This window comes from Triticum aestivum, chromosome 7D, assembly GCF_018294505.1.
Source record: "Triticum aestivum cultivar Chinese Spring chromosome 7D, IWGSC CS RefSeq v2.1, whole genome shotgun sequence".
Lineage (NCBI taxonomy): Eukaryota > Viridiplantae > Streptophyta > Magnoliopsida > Poales > Poaceae > Triticum > Triticum aestivum.
This window is the reverse complement of record NC_057814.1, coordinates 368664971-368675940: the sequence shown is the minus strand read 5'-3', so window position 1 is coordinate 368675940 and position 10970 is coordinate 368664971.

Below are 10970 nucleotides of genomic sequence, written 5' to 3'. Positions count from 1 at the left end.
AATTGTTGCAAGAAAGGTTAGATGTTTGTGCTGAAAATTTAAATTTTCTTGGCCATACTTGTGAACTTTGCAATGAACGGGGTCATTTAACTACCCGATGAAATTGTTTGACGATCTAATCGTGTCCAAAAATTGTGATGACTTGATTTCCCTTGCACATTATAATGAACTTAGTTTGCTTATGGGTTATGAAGAAATGAAACGTATAACTAACTATCTTCCAGTATTTGCCCGTGACAAACTTCTTGGTTTTGATCTAGAGGAAATTTATATGTATTGTGCGGTGAATTGCATTGAAAATCCTTATATTGCCAATTACATAAATAAAAGAAAACAAATAGAAGATGAAGAGAATACTAACGAAAGGGAAGAGACTTCCCAATATTCTCCTATTATTTCTTATGATGAATCAGGTAACGAGGAGGAGCCTTCTATCCAACCAATTTCATTAATAAGGAGCTCCAAAAAGAGGATTGAAACCACACATGATGTGGTTAATAAGAAGAAAAGAAAAAAAGGAGGAGAGGTAAAAATATATCTCTCCCAAATAATGTTGCTCCTATTATTGTTGTGCCTCATGAAAATGAAGATGATGCACTTGATGATGATCTCGTTATGCCTATTGCTTGTTGTGATGATTATGATTGGGAAGATAATGATACTTCTTATGATCTTGAAAATCTTTTTGGCACTTGCTTGGAATATGACAATTGCTATACTATTGGTGCTATCCATACTATTAATGATGAGAGTGCTTATGCTTATGATATGAAAAGGCCCAAGCTTGGGGATGCTATGTTAGATGAAGATGATGTTTTTTAGAATATATTTGCTGCAATTAATGTTTGTCCGAAGCTTGGGGATGCTATTTCTAATGAAGATGATATTTTTAGCCTCTCAAGTTTCGATATGCAAATTTATAATGATGATAGCATGCCTCCTACTTATGATGATTATATTGATGAAAGTGGGTTTGGAAGAGTGTCAACTTTAGGAAGCAATTATCCCACTATTTTGGAGGATGTTGAATCTTATAATATTTATGAAAGTGGATTTGGAGAGGTCATGACTTTATTTAGTGATGTATCCACTATTTCGGAAGAGGTTTCAATTGATTATGATGAGAACAAAGTTGCTACTTATGATGATTATTGTGATAAAACTTATGCTATAAAAAGTAGTGATGATTATATTTATAAAACTTGTCATGATTGTGATTACCCTTTTTCTGAACATTACTCTTTTAATGTGGAAACAATTTGTAATATTCAAGTCTCTTATGATACTCCCACTATTCCGAATGAGAAGAATTTTGCTTATGTGGAGAGTAGTAGATTTTCTATGCAAGTAGATCATGAAAAGAATGCTTTAGGTGCTGGTTATATTTTTGAATTAATTAATGATGCTACTGAAAGTTATTATGAGGGAAGAATGTATGCTTGTAAGAATTGCAATAATATCAAGTTTCCTCTCTATGTGCTTAAAGTTTTAAAGTTATGTTTGTTTTGCCTTCCTATGCTAGTTGATTATTGTTCCCATAAGTTGTTTGCTCACAAAATCCCTATGCATAGGAAGTGGGTTAGACTTAAATGTGCTAGTCATATTCTTCATGATGCTCTCTTTATGTTTCAATTCTTATCTTTTTGTGAGCATCATTGAAATCATCATGCCTAGCTAGGGGCGTTAAACGTTACCGCTTGTTGGGAGGCAACCCAATTTTATTTTTAGTTTCTTGCTTTTTGGTTCCGTTTAGGAATAAATAATCCATCTAGCTTCTGTTTAGATGTGGTTTTGTGTTTTAATTAGTGTTTGTGCCAAGTAGAACCTTTGGGAAGACTTGGGTGAAGTCTTTACGATCATGCTGTAAAAAACAGAAACTTTAGTGCTCACGAGATTTGCTTCAACCTTTTACTGGAGAGTGATATTTAGTTGATTATTTTTGAAGATGATTACTATACAAATTCCTCAGGTCCACCAATTTATTTTAGAATTTTTGGAGTTCCAGAAGTATACGTTTGATACAGATTACTACATACTGTTCTGTTTTTGACAGATTCTGTTTTCATTGTGTTGCTTGCTTATTTGGATGAATCTATGGCTAGTAAAATAGTTTATAAACCATAGAGAAGTTGGAATACATTAGGTTTAACACCAATATAAATAAATAATGAGTTCATTACAGTACCTTGAAGTGGTGTTTTGTTTTCTTTCGCTAACGGAGCTTACGAGTTTTCTGTTAAGTTTTGTGTTGTGAAGTTTTCAAGTTTTGGGTAAAGATTCGATGGACTATGGAATAAGGAGTGGCAAGAGCCTAAGCTTGGGGATGCCCAAGGCACCCCAAGGTAATATGCAAGGACAACCAAGAGCCTAAGCTTGGGGATGCCCCGGATGGCATCCCCTCTTTCGTCTTCGTTCATCGGTAACTTTACTTGGAGCTATATTTTTATTCACCACATGATATGTGTTTTGCTTGGAGCGTCATTTTATTTTTGTTTAGCTTTGCTTGCTGTCTGAATAAAATACTAAGATTTGAAATTATTAAATGGGAGAGTATTCACATAGTTGTATAATTATTCGACTACTCATTGATCTTCACTTATATCTTTCGGAGTAGTTTGTTGTTTGCTCTAGTGCTTCACTTATATCTTTTAGAGCATGGTGGTAGTTTTATTTTGAAGAAATAGATGAACTCTCATGCTTCACTTATATTATTTTGAGAGTCCTAAACAGCATGGTAATTTGCTTTGGTTATGAAACTAGTCCTAATATGATAGGCATCCAAGATGGGTATAATAAAAACTTTCATATAAAGTGCATTGAATACTATGAGAAGTTTGATTCTTTATGATTGTTTTGAGATATGAAGATGGTGATATTAGAGTCATGCTAGTGGAGTAGTTGTGAATTTGAGAAATACTTGTTCTAAAGTTTGTGATTCCCGTAGCAAGCACGTATGGTGAACCGTTATGTGATGAAGTCGGAGCATGATTTATTTATTGATTGTCTTCCTTATGAGTGGCGGTCGGGGACGAGCGATGGTATTTTCCTACCAATCTACCCCCTAGGAGCATGCGCGTAATACTTTGCTTCGATAACTAATAGATTTTTGCAATAAGTATGTGAGTACTTTATGACTAAGGTTGAGTCCATGGATTATACGCACTCTCACCCTTCCACCATTGCTAGCCTCTCTAATACCGCGCACCTTTCGCCGGTATCATACACCCACCATATACCTTCCCCAAAACAGCCACCATACCTACCTATTATGGCATTTCCATAGCCATTCCGAGATATATTGCCATGCAACTTTCCACCGTTCCGTTTATTATGACACGCTCCATCATTGTCATATTGCTTTGCATGATCATGTAGTTGACATCGTATTTGTGGCAAGGTCACCTTACCTAAATTCTTTCATACATGTCACTCATGAGTCATTGCACATCCCGGTACACCGCCGGAGGCATTCATACAGAGTCATATTTTGTTCTGAGTATCGAGTTGTAATTCTTGAGTTGTAAGTAAATAAAAGTGTGATGATCATCATTATTAGAGCATTGTCCCAGTGAGGAAAGGATGATGGAGACTATGATTCCCCCACAAGTCGGGATGAGACTCCGGACGAAAAATAAAATAAAATAAAAAGAGAAAAAAAGGAAAAAAAGAGGCCATAAAAAGAAGAAGAGAAAAGGCCCAAACAAAAAAATAAAATAAAAAAATGAGAGAAAAAGAGAGAAGGGACAATGCTACTATCCTTTTACCACACTTGTGCTTCAAAGTAGCACCATGATCTTCATGATACAGAGTCTCCTATGTTGTCACTTTCATATACTAGTGGGAAACTTTCATTATAGAACTTGGCTTGTATATTCCAATGATGGGCTTCCTCAAAATGCCCTAGGTCTTCGTGAGCAAGCGAGTTGGATGCACACCCACTTAGTTTCTTTTTGAGCTTTCATACACTTATAGCTCTAGTGCATCCGTTGCATGGCAATCCCTACTCACTCACATTGATATCTATTGACAGGCATCTCCATAGCCCGTTGATACGCCTAGTTGATGTGAGACTATCTTCTCCCTTTTTGTCTTCTCCATAACCACCATTCTATTCCACCTATAGTGCTATATCCATGGCTCACGCTCATGTATTGCGTGAAGATTGAAAAGGTTTGAGAACATCAAAAGTATGAAACAATTGCTTGGCTTGTCATCGGGGTTGTGCATGATTAAATACTTTGTGTGATGAAGATAGAGCATAGCCAGACTATATGATTTTGTAGGGATAACTTTCTTTGGCCATGCTATTTTGAGAAGACATGATTGCTTTGTTAGTATGCTTGAAGTATTGTTGTTTTCATGTCAATATTAAACTTTTTTTTGAATCTTATGGATCTGAATATTCTTGCCACAATGAAGAGAATTACATGGATAAATATGTTAGGTAGCATTCCACATCAAAAATTCTGTTTTTATCATTTACCTACTCGAGGACGAGCATGAATTAAGCTTGGGGATGCTGATACGTCTCCAACGTATCTATAATTTTTGATTGTTCCATGCTATTATATTATCTGTTTTGGATGTTTATGGGCTTTATTATACACTTCTATATTATTTTTGGGACTAACCTATTGACCCAGAGCCCAGTGCCAGTTCCTGTTTTTTCCCTTGTTTCAGTGTTTCGAAGAAAAGGAATATCAAATGGAGTCGAAACGGAATGAAACCTTCTGGAGAAGTTATTTTTGGAAAGAAACCAACCCGGGAGACTTGGAGTCCACGTCAAGAAAGCAACGAGGAAGGCACGAGGCTGGGGGGCGCTCTCACCCCCCTGGGCGCGCCCTCCACCGTCGTGGCCCCTCGTGGCTCCCCTTGCGTACTTCTTCCACCTATATATATATATATCCATATACCCTAAAACCTTCGGGGAACAGAATAGATCGGGAGTTCCGCCGCCGCAAGCCTCTGTAGCCACCAAAAACCAATCGGGACCCTGTTCCGGCACCCTGCCGGAGGGGGGATCCCTCACCGGTGGCCATCTTCATCATCCCGGTGCTCTCCATGACGAGGAGGGAGTAGTTCACCCTCGGGGTTGAGGGTATGTACCAGTAGCTATGTGTTTGGCCTCTCTCTCTCGTGTTCTTGATTTGGCACGATCTTGGTGTATCGTGAGCTTTGCTATTATAGTTGGATCTTATGATGTTTCTCCCCCCTCTACTCTCTTGTAATAGATTGAGTTTTCCCTTTGAAGTTATCTTATCGGATTGAGTCTTTAAGGATTTGAGAACACTTGATATATGTCTTGCCGTGCTTATCTGTGGTGACAATGGGATATCACGTGATCCACTTGATGTATGTTTTGGTGATCAACTTGCGGGTTCCGCCCATGAACCTATGCATAGGGGTTTGCTACCTCTTGAGCACTGCGTTGGTTTTCCCTTGAAGAGGAAAGGGTGATGCAGCAAAGTAGCGTAAGTATTTCCCTCTGTTTTTGAGAACCAAGGTATCAATCCAGTAGGAGGCTATGTGCGAGTCCCTCGCACCTACACAAAACAAATAACTCCTCGCAACCAACGCGATAAGGGGTTGTCAATCCCTTCACGGTCACTTACGAGAGTGAGATCTGATAGATATGATAGGATAATATTTTTGGTATTTCTGTGATAAAGATGCAAAGTAAAAAACAAAGGAAATAAATAAGTGTTGGAAGATTAATATGATGAAGATAGACCCGGGGGCCATAGGTTTCACTAGTGGCTTCTCTCAAGAGCATAAGTATTTTACGGTGGGTGAACGAATTACTGTTGAGCAATTGACAGAATTGAGCATAGTTATGAGAATATCTAGGTATGATCATGTATATAGGCATCACGTCCGAGACAAGTAGACCGACTCCTGCCTGCATCTACTACTATTACTCCACTCATCGACCGCTATCCAGCATGCATCTAGAGTATTAAGTTCATGGAAACAGAGTAACGCCTTAAGCAAGATGACATGATGTAGAGGGATAAATTCATGCAATATGATAAAAAAACCATCTTGTTATCCTCGATGGCAACAATACAATACGTGCCTTGCTGCCCCTACTGTCACTGGGAAAGGACACCGCAAGATTGAACCCAAAGCTAAGCACTTCTCCCATTGCAAGAAAGATCAATCTAGTAGGCCAAACCAAACTGATAATTCGAAGAGACTTGCAAAGATAACCAATCATACATAAAAGAATTCAGAGAAGATTCAAATATTGTTCATAGATAATCTTGATCATAAACCCACAATTCATCGGTCTCAACAAACACACCGCAAAAAGAAGATTACATCGAATAGATCTCCACGAGAGAGGGGGAGAACATTGTATTGAGATCCAAAAAGAGAGAAGAAGCCATCTAGCTACTAACTATGGACCCGAAGGTCTGAAGGTAAACTACTCACACTTCATCGGAGAGGCTATGGTGATGATGTAGAAGCCCTCCGTGATGGATGCCCCCTCCGGCGGAGCTCCGGAACAGGCCCCAAGATGGGATCTCGTGGGTACAGAAGGTTGCGGCGGTGGAATTAGGTTTTTGGCTCCGTATCTGATCGTTTGGGGGTACGTAGGTATATATAGGAGGAAGGAGTACGTCGGTGGAGCAACAGGGGGCCCACGAGGGTGGAGGGCGCGCCCTGGGGGGTGGGCGCGCCCCCTACCTCGTGGCCTCCTCTTTTGTTTCTTGACGTAGGGTCCAAGTCTCCTGGATCATAATCTTCCTAAAAATCACGTTCCCGAAGGTTTCATTCCGTTTGGACTCCGTTTGATATTCCTTTTCTGCGAAACTCTGAAATAGGCAAAAAACAGCAATTCTGGGCTGGGCCTCCGGTTAATAGGTTAGTCCCAAAAATAATATAAAAGTGAATAATAAAGCCCAATAATGTCCAAAACAGTAGATAATATAGCATGGAGCAATCAAAAATTATAGATACGTTGGAGACGTATCAGGCATCCCCAAGCTTAATTCCTGCTCGTCCTCGAGTAGGTAAATGATAAAAACAGAATTTTTGATGCGGAGTGCTACTTGGCATAATTTCAATGTAATTCTTCTTAATTGTGGTATGAATATTCAGATCCGAAAGATTCAAGACAAAAGTTTAGTATTGACATAAAAATAATAATACTTCAAGCATACTAACAAAGCAATCATGTCTTCTCAAAATAACATGGCCAAAGAAAGTTATCCCTACAAAATCATATAGTCTGGCTATGCTCTATCTTCACCACACAAAGTATTTAAATCATGCACAACCCCGATGACAAGCCAAGCAATTGTTTCATACTTTTGACATTCTCAAACTTTTTCAATCTTCACGCAATACATGAGCGTGAGCCATGGATATAGCACTATATGTGGAATAGAATGGTGGTTGTGGAGAAGACAAAAAGGGAGAAGATAGTCTCACATCAACTAGGCGTATCAACGGGCTATGGAGATGCCCATCAATAGATATCAATGTGAGTGAGTAGGGATTGCCATGCAACGTATGCACTAGAGCTATAAGTATATGAAAGCTCAACAAAAGAAACTAAGTGGGTGTGCATCCAACTCGCTTGCTCACGAAGACCTAGGGCATTTTGAGGAAGCCCATCATTGGAATATACAAGCCAAGTTCTATAATGAAAAATTTCCCACTAGTATATGAAAGTGACAAAATGAGAGACTCTCTATCATGAAGATCATGGTGCTACTTTGAAGCACAAGTGTGGTAAAAGGATAGTAACATTGTCCCTTCTCTCTTTTTCTCTCATTTTTTTTTATTTGGGCCTTTTCTCTTTTTTTGGCCTCTTTTTTTTCGTCCGGAGTCTCATCCCGACTTGTGGGGGAATCATAGTCTCCATCATCCTTTTCCTCACTTGGGACAATGCTCTAAAAATGAAGATCATCACACTTTTATTTTCTTACAACTCAACAATTACAACTCGATACTTAGAACAAAATATGACTCTATATGAATGCCTCCGGCGGTGTACCGGGATATGCAATGAATCAAGAGTGACATGTATGAAAGAATTATGAACGGTGGCTTTGCCACAAATACGATGTCAACTACATGATCATGCAAAGCAATATGACAATGATGGAGCGTGTCATAATAAACGGAACGATGGAAAGTTGCATGGCAATATATCTCGGAATGGCTATGGAAATGCCATGATAGGTAGGTATGGTGGCTGTTTTGAGGAAGGTTTATGGTGGGTGTATGATACCGGCGAAAAGTGCGCGGTATTAGAGAGGCTAGCAATGGTGGAAGGAAGAAAGTGCGTATAATCCATGGACTCAACATTAGTCATAAAGAACTCATATACTTATTGCAAAAATCTACAAGTTATCAAAGCAAAGTATTACGCGCATGCTCCTAGGGGGATAGATTGGTAGGAAAAGACCATCGCTCGTCCCCGGCCGCCACTCATAAGGAAGACAATCAATAAATAAATCGTGCTCCGACTTCATCACATAACGGTTCACCATACGTGCATGCTACGGGAATCACAAACTTTAACACAAGTATTTCTCAAATTCACAACTACTCAACTAGCATGACTCTAATATCACCATCTTTATATCTCAAAACAATTATCAAGCATCAAACTTTTCTTAGCTTTCAACACACTCATAAGAAAGTTTTTACTAATCTTGAATACCAAGCATATTAGGATTATTTAAGCAAATTACCATGCTATTTAGGACTCTCAAAATAATCTAAGTGAAGCATGGGAGATCAATAGTTTCTATAAAACAAATCCACCACCGTGCTCTAAAAGATATAAGTGAAGTACTAGAGCAAAACTATATAACTCAAAAGATATAAGCGAAGCACATAGAGTATTCTAACAAATTCCAAATCATGTATGGCTCTCTCAAAAGGTGTGTACAGCAAGGATGATTGTGGTAAACTAAAAAGCAAAGACTCAAATCATACAAGACGCTCCAAGCAAAACACATATCACGTGGTGAATAAAAATATAGCTCCAAGTAAAGTTACCGATGGAAGTAGACGAAAGAGGGGATGCCTTCCAGGTAATCCCCAAGCTTTGGCTTTATGGTGTCCTTAGATTATCTTGGGGGTGCCATGGGCATCCCCAAGATTAGGCTCTTGCCACTCCTTGTTCCATAATCCATCAAAATCTTTCACCCAAAACTTGAAAACTTCACAACACAAAACTCAACAGAAATCTCGTGAGCTCCGTTAGCGAAAGAAAACAAAAGACCACTTCAAGGTACTGTAATGAACTCATTCTTTATTTATATTGATGTTAAACCTACTGTATTCCAACTTCTATATGGTTTATAAACTATTTTACTAGCCATAGAATCATCAAAATAAGCAAACAACACACGAAAAACAGAATCTGTCAAAAACAGAACAGTCTGTAGTAATCTGTAACTAACGCAAACTTCTGGAACTCCAAAACATCATCCAAAATAAGAAGACCTAGACAATTTGTTTATTGATCAGCAGCAATTGGAATCACTATTTTATCATGTTCTGGTGATTTTTAACAATTTTTTTTGTGAACAGTAAGTTTCTGGAAATTACAGCAAGATCAAATAACTATCATCCAAGAAGATCCTATAGGTTTAACTTGGCACAAACACTAATTAAAACATATAAACACATATAAACAGAGGCTAGATCAAATATTTATTCCTAAACAGAATCAAAAAGCAAAAAAAACTAAAAATAAAATTTGGTTGCCTCCCAACAAGCGCTTTTCTTTAAAGCCTTTTTAGCTAGGCATTGAGATTTCGATGATGCTGACATAAAAGATAGTAATTGAAACACAAAGAGAGCATCATAAAACATGTGAAAATCACATCTAAGTTTAACATACTTCCTATGCATAGGCATCTTATAGGCAAACAAATTATCAAGGCAAGCAAAAACTAGCATATGCAAGGAAGCGGAAAGAAACAATAGCAATCTCAACATAACGAGAGGTAATTTATTATCATGAAAATTTCTACGACCATATTTTCCTCTCTCATAATAATTACATGTGGGATCATAAGCAAATTCAACGAAATAGCTATCACATAAAACATTTTCAATACGATCCACATGCATGCAAAGTTGACACTCTTCCGAAATAGTGGGGTTAACATTAACTGAAGTCATGACCTCTCCAAACCCACTTTTATCAAAAATTTCATAAGATTGAATATTCTCCAAATATGTGGGATCTAAAGTCGACACTCTTCCAAACCCACTTTCAATATTATTGCAAACAAAATTATCAATCTCATATTCATCATGGGGATTAAATAAATTTTCAAGATCATAAGAAGAATCACCCCAATCATGATCATTGCAACAACTAGTAGACATAGCAAAACTAGCATCCCCAAGCTTAGGGTTTTGAATATTATTAGCACAATTGACATCAAGAGAATTTATAGTAAAATCATTGAAATCATGCTTTTCATCGAGGGAACTATCAAGCATGGGTGCAATAGCAACGATCTCATTTTTAACATAAGGAACTATAGCAAATTCGTCTTCATAAATATTGGCATCATGGCCACAAAAATAGCAAGCATCATGTTCATCAAGGGATATTTCAACCAAATCATCGGAATCATCATTATCTATAGATTCATGCATATCATTATTTTCTTCCAAAGCAACGGTCATTCTTTCAATAAATTCTTGGACATAGACATTATGAGCCAAGTTTTCATTGCAATATTTAAGTATGACGGAATTTTCAGATTTGTTGAGAGTAAAATCATACTTTTCAATCAAAGAAGCAACTTCATGAGCACCCTTAAAAATGACAAATTCTTCAATTTGTTCGATATCATAGTAACTATAAACACCCTTTGCATAAGAAGATAAGATTTCATTATCATTGAACTCACATAGGTAGGGAAGGTGTTTTTTAGGGTTCTTAGAGCAACAAGTAAAATCACACATTTCACAAAGATTCCAAGCAT